Source organism: Uranotaenia lowii, chromosome 1, assembly GCF_029784155.1.
Source record: "Uranotaenia lowii strain MFRU-FL chromosome 1, ASM2978415v1, whole genome shotgun sequence".
NCBI lineage: Eukaryota > Metazoa > Arthropoda > Insecta > Diptera > Culicidae > Uranotaenia > Uranotaenia lowii.
Genome location: NC_073691.1, coordinates 70862229 through 70867054, shown reverse-complemented (window position 1 = coordinate 70867054; position 4826 = coordinate 70862229). Strand labels below are relative to the sequence as shown.

Here is a 4826-nt window from a genome sequence, read left to right as displayed (position 1 = left end):
TATTAATATTATCAAGAAACCTTTTTTCAAATTATATTCTTCATTCACAAAACTATTAGAAAATTTATCTTTTAACAACGCCAATGACATTAAAATCAATCCATTGCCATTCCGGCTGGCATTGGGGAGTCCTGGTCGCTTCCTAAATGCAGGGTGGGCCCGACTCACTTCATCAATCACCCTCAGATCAAAGCTCAGAAGCAGCCGGAAGCAGGGCCGGTTCTGAACAATCCATGTTTTTTACCTGAAGAAAAGAAAAAATGTACGATTAGAAAACTATCTAGTGAGAAACAATTCAATATTATTACAGATTCCTCCGGTAGACACTGTATCACAGCCTGGCCAAACTGAGATGCTTGCTCGTAATTTCGCCGATGTTCTGGGTCAAGTTTGATTATCTTTTTCAGCGCTATATGAAGGCCTGCGTGTTCGGTGCCGTTGATCAAGGGGTTGGCTGCCAAAAGCTTTTCCTGTGACTTTTCCTGGAGAACAAAAAGAAATCATTCAATTAGTCTGACAGCGGTGACCAATGCAACAACTAACCTTTTCATCTGCGAACGGGCTTTTCTTGATCTTTTTAATTTTTGCCGGGCCTTTTTTGCCGTCCTTCGAAGGCTGTTCCGGATACTGCAGTAAAACACCATTTCCGACTGCTACGTGTCAGTTTTTGGCTGCTTCGAAGCCCAAAAATTCACCATCCTGTGTTTTGAGAGCCCGGTGCAGGATCTGTAGCGCACACAGGGAGGTCTTCTCAATATTTTTGCGTCCGGGAAACGGTGGGAAGGTGTCAGGGAACAGGCTTTGTCGATGATGTGCAGAAGCAGACTAAGGAAGTCGGATTTGGTGTTGATTTGTAGCAGAATGTGGAAACCGGGTGGGGAGTTTTCTTCACAATAAATTGTTCCCCACGGCAGTTCACTTGGAGCGGCCGAATATTCTCGAACAAGTCCAATACTTGCCGATGATGTTTCGGTGGCCCAAGTGCTCGATTGTTCGTCAACACATAATAAATCAGCTCCTTGGTTCCCCCAAGAGATCGACGATCTTCTCAAGCAATCCATCGGCGAAGAGACCATCCATGTAAGGGGTTATAAGCTGGGCCATTTCCTGTGAATTATGAAAATCATTTTAAATTCGCTATTTTTCGTTTTTTTTAAATATATTATTACCTGTGCCGCATCGGTGCACCAACTAACACCGGTTCGCGCCTGGAAAAGCTCTTTCAAGCTGGCCACAAGCGTGACTTCCTTCCGTCCTACGTGTCTGCTTTCCATCCAGCTCGGATGCTGGAAATTCTTTATGACTTTTTTTTTTCTTTTTTTGACTTATCGTTTTTCAATTACACGTTTATCGACTAAACGCAATATTGGTTTCAAAATAAATCAAATTTAAAATTGCATACAATAAAAAATGAGAGTGCAAAAATAACAAAATTTTTCGTTTATCTATAATCAAAATTTTTGTGAAAGCCATACAATAATCTGCTTTTGAATTACAAAATAAAATAACAAAACGTTTTGTTGAAACCATCCCCCATTCTTTTTCTGCGTGTAGAGTTTAAGTTAAATAATGATTAAAATAAAAGTGACTCAAATTAAAAGGGTGCATTGTGCGACTCAGTTCTGAATTTAAAAAAAAATACTATAATGAAAATGCCATGATGACCAAATCGAAAACGGAACGACTCAGTTCAGAAAAATTCGGAAAACCTGAAGTCGGAAGACGAAATGTTATCGGCGATTCGGTTCCGAATGATCCGGAGAACCAGAAGTAGGAATAAATAAAACCGTGTTCTATCTAATCGACTAGGTTCCGGAAGATCCAGAGAAGATGAAAATGGAAAATGAAATGTTTTGGTGAGTCGGTTCCGGAATATCCGGAAAACCTGCGTAAATGGGGTAATATGTGTGGAAGATAAGGCCTCGAAAAGAGTTGTATAATCATAATTAAAGGTGATCGGTCAAAATTTGATCGATATCCACTTGACGTATTTTTTCCAATTTTGCATTTAAAAAATCTGAACACTCCTCATTTAAAAGGTGTGTTTGTGTAGAATGTTGCTCCTATTTTGATATTGGAATTCACTCTTCAGTTGTCAAAATGCCGTCCAAGGAAGAAGAGCAGCGTATCAAAATTTTGCTCGTGCATCGCGAAAATCCGAGCTACTTGCACGCAAAGCTGGCAAAATCACCAAAAGTTGCCAAATCAACCGTTACAAAGTAATTAAAGTGTTTTGGGAACGTTTGTCGACAGCCAGGAAGTCTGGATCGGGAGGAAATCGAAAACCTGAAGCCGCTGAGACGACAGAGAGAGTTGCCGGTAGTTTCAAGCGAAACCTTAACCTCTCTCTCCGAGATGCCGCAAATAAGCTGGATGTATCGTCTACAACCGTGCATCGAGCCAAAAAACGAGCCAGACTATCAACTTACAAGAAGGTAGTGACTCCAAATCGCGATGATAAACAAAATACGACAGCCAAAGCGCGATCCCGGAGGCTGTACACGACAATGCTGACGAAGTTTGACTACGTGGTAATGGACGACGAAACCTACGTCAAAGCCGATTACAAGCAGCTTCCGGGACAGTAGTTTTATACGGCAAAAGGAAGGGGAAAGGTAGCAGATATTTTCAAGCACATGAAACTGTCAAAGTTCACGAAGAAATATCTGGTTTGGCAAGCCATCTGTACCTGTGGCTTGAAAAGCAGCATTTTCATAGCTTCCGGGACTGTCAACCAAGAAATTTACGTGAGAGAGTGTTTGAATAAACGTCTGCTGCCTTTCCTGAAGAAACACAGTTGTTCCGTACTGTTTTGGCCGGATTTGGGATCTTGCCATTACGGTAAAAAGGTCATGTAGTGATACGCCGCCAACAACGTGCAGGTGGTTCCCAAGGACAAGAACTCCCCAACACGCCAGAGCTCCACCCAATTGAGAAATACTGGCCTATTGTCAAGCGGAACCTAATGAAGACCAAAAAAACTGCTAAGAACGAGCAGCAGTTCAAGGCAAACTGGCTTTCTGCGGCGAAGAAATTGAACAAGGTGGCTGTACAAAATCTGATGGCAGTGGTCAAGCGTAAGGCCCGGCAATTCGGATTTGGAAAAACGGAAGCCTAACTGAATATTTTTCCTGAATTTTATACTAATAAAACTTGAAAAAGAAATTTAATTTGATTTTTTAAATAAATGTTTTTTTAAATAAACAAATTTTGACCGTATCACCCTTTATGCGATGGACCGAGAACCAGCTTAGCTTTCGGCCAAGAGGGAACATTTTGGCCACGGAGGAACACTTACAGTGGAAAATATGGATCGACTTAAAAAGCGCAGATTTTAAGGCTGCTAATGCTGATTGTTTGTTTTCATTTGGTCATGCGGTGCAAAAAAGGTGGAATTGGCTAAGGACGCGCAGATTTTTAAGCCTCCTGTTGCTGATTGCCTCCTAAGCCAATTCCGACTTTATCCACAGGAAGGCCAAATCAAAACAAACAATCAGCAGCACGCTTAAACATCTGCACCCCCTGTGCCAATTCGTCTTTCTACCGGAGGCCGAATCAAAAATATTTTTATTCGAAGAGCAGCCTTAAAAATCTGCGCTCCCTGTGCCAATCCGTCTTTTTACCGAAGGCCGAAGAAGCAGCATTGACAACCTGCGCTCTCAGTCCTTATTCTACAAAACCACGCCAATAATGTCAAGATTTTTCGATTCTGACGATTCTCAATTGAGAGATTCACTCAGACACGTCTGTCGCTCTCAAGAATAATTCAATCACTGACTTTGTTTTGTTTGTTTTGCCTTTTGTTGTAGAAATAACAAACGTCGCCATAGAAATTTATTTTATTTTATAGATCTTTAGTGTTGCCGAATACAACTATTATATTATTTTTTAAATTTGATTTATTTTCTGCATATCCTTCATCTCATCTCTACATCGTGTTTCTCTTTTTTTTTATTCTACAAAAATTATAAAATTGGCAGCCCAAAAACAAAATAAAAATAAATTATTTCTGGCAATAAATCCTCTTGATTGCATCATTCGTTTTTAAAATCATGAATAATTTTCTATCTCGATTGTTTAAGAGATTCAGATTTTCAGTTGTCTCTGAAACTCAAAAATTCAAAGTTTCACTTTATTTAGCAACTTGGACTTACAAATCATAATTGTCGCTTAGATGATAATGTCGTTCGATTTGAAACATTTTTTTTGAAATGTTTTTTAACACAGGACAACAACAAATTGTTCCCGAATCAAATCCCAGATTAAACCAATTCCTGAAAAAAATTCTCAGAATGTATCATTTACCAGAAATAATTTTCCCAGAATGGACCATTTCCCAAATTTTTTCCCCAAAATGGAAAATCTCCTAGAATGGCATAAATCCCAGACTTTTTGCTCTTCTTTATTTTTTCTTAAAGAATCGCATAATAATCAAAAAGTTAAAAGCGTTTTATAAATAAAACTAGCTGATCCCGTACGAACTTCGTTTCGCTTTAAATCATTGGTACGTCAAAATGAGTTTAGCAAATGAATTCGAAACATTCTTTCGACAATTTTGGGGAAAAAATTCAACAGTGTTTAAAGTCGCTACTATTACTATTACTTGAAATTCAAATTAAACTGTTGATTGGCTTTTTATTAAAATTGATGTGAGAGTGTTTTCTTCTCGATCGGTTGCAAAATCTAGACATTATGGCAGAAACATGTACTATTTGTTTGTGTGCACGACTCTTTTGCTTGACCTTCACACTTAAATTGGTATCAATTAACTGCCTCCAACAAAATTATTGCACAAAATACTGAACTTTCAATGAAACCTCTTTTTC

The 4826-nt window shown here is 39.0% G+C and overlaps 1 long non-coding RNA gene across 1 annotated transcript; it reads right to left on the bottom strand.

Moving 5' to 3' along the window:
* Nucleotides 1-304: 304 nt before the first annotated feature.
* LOC129739531 (uncharacterized) lies at nucleotides 305-1298 on the bottom strand. Its single transcript, XR_008735887.1, has 3 exons — nucleotides 1170-1298; nucleotides 544-1107; nucleotides 305-482 (listed from the first exon to the last, which is right to left on the bottom strand). It is a non-coding gene; the product is annotated as an uncharacterized LOC129739531 (long non-coding RNA).
* Between the last annotated feature and the right edge of the window lie 3528 nt (nucleotides 1299-4826).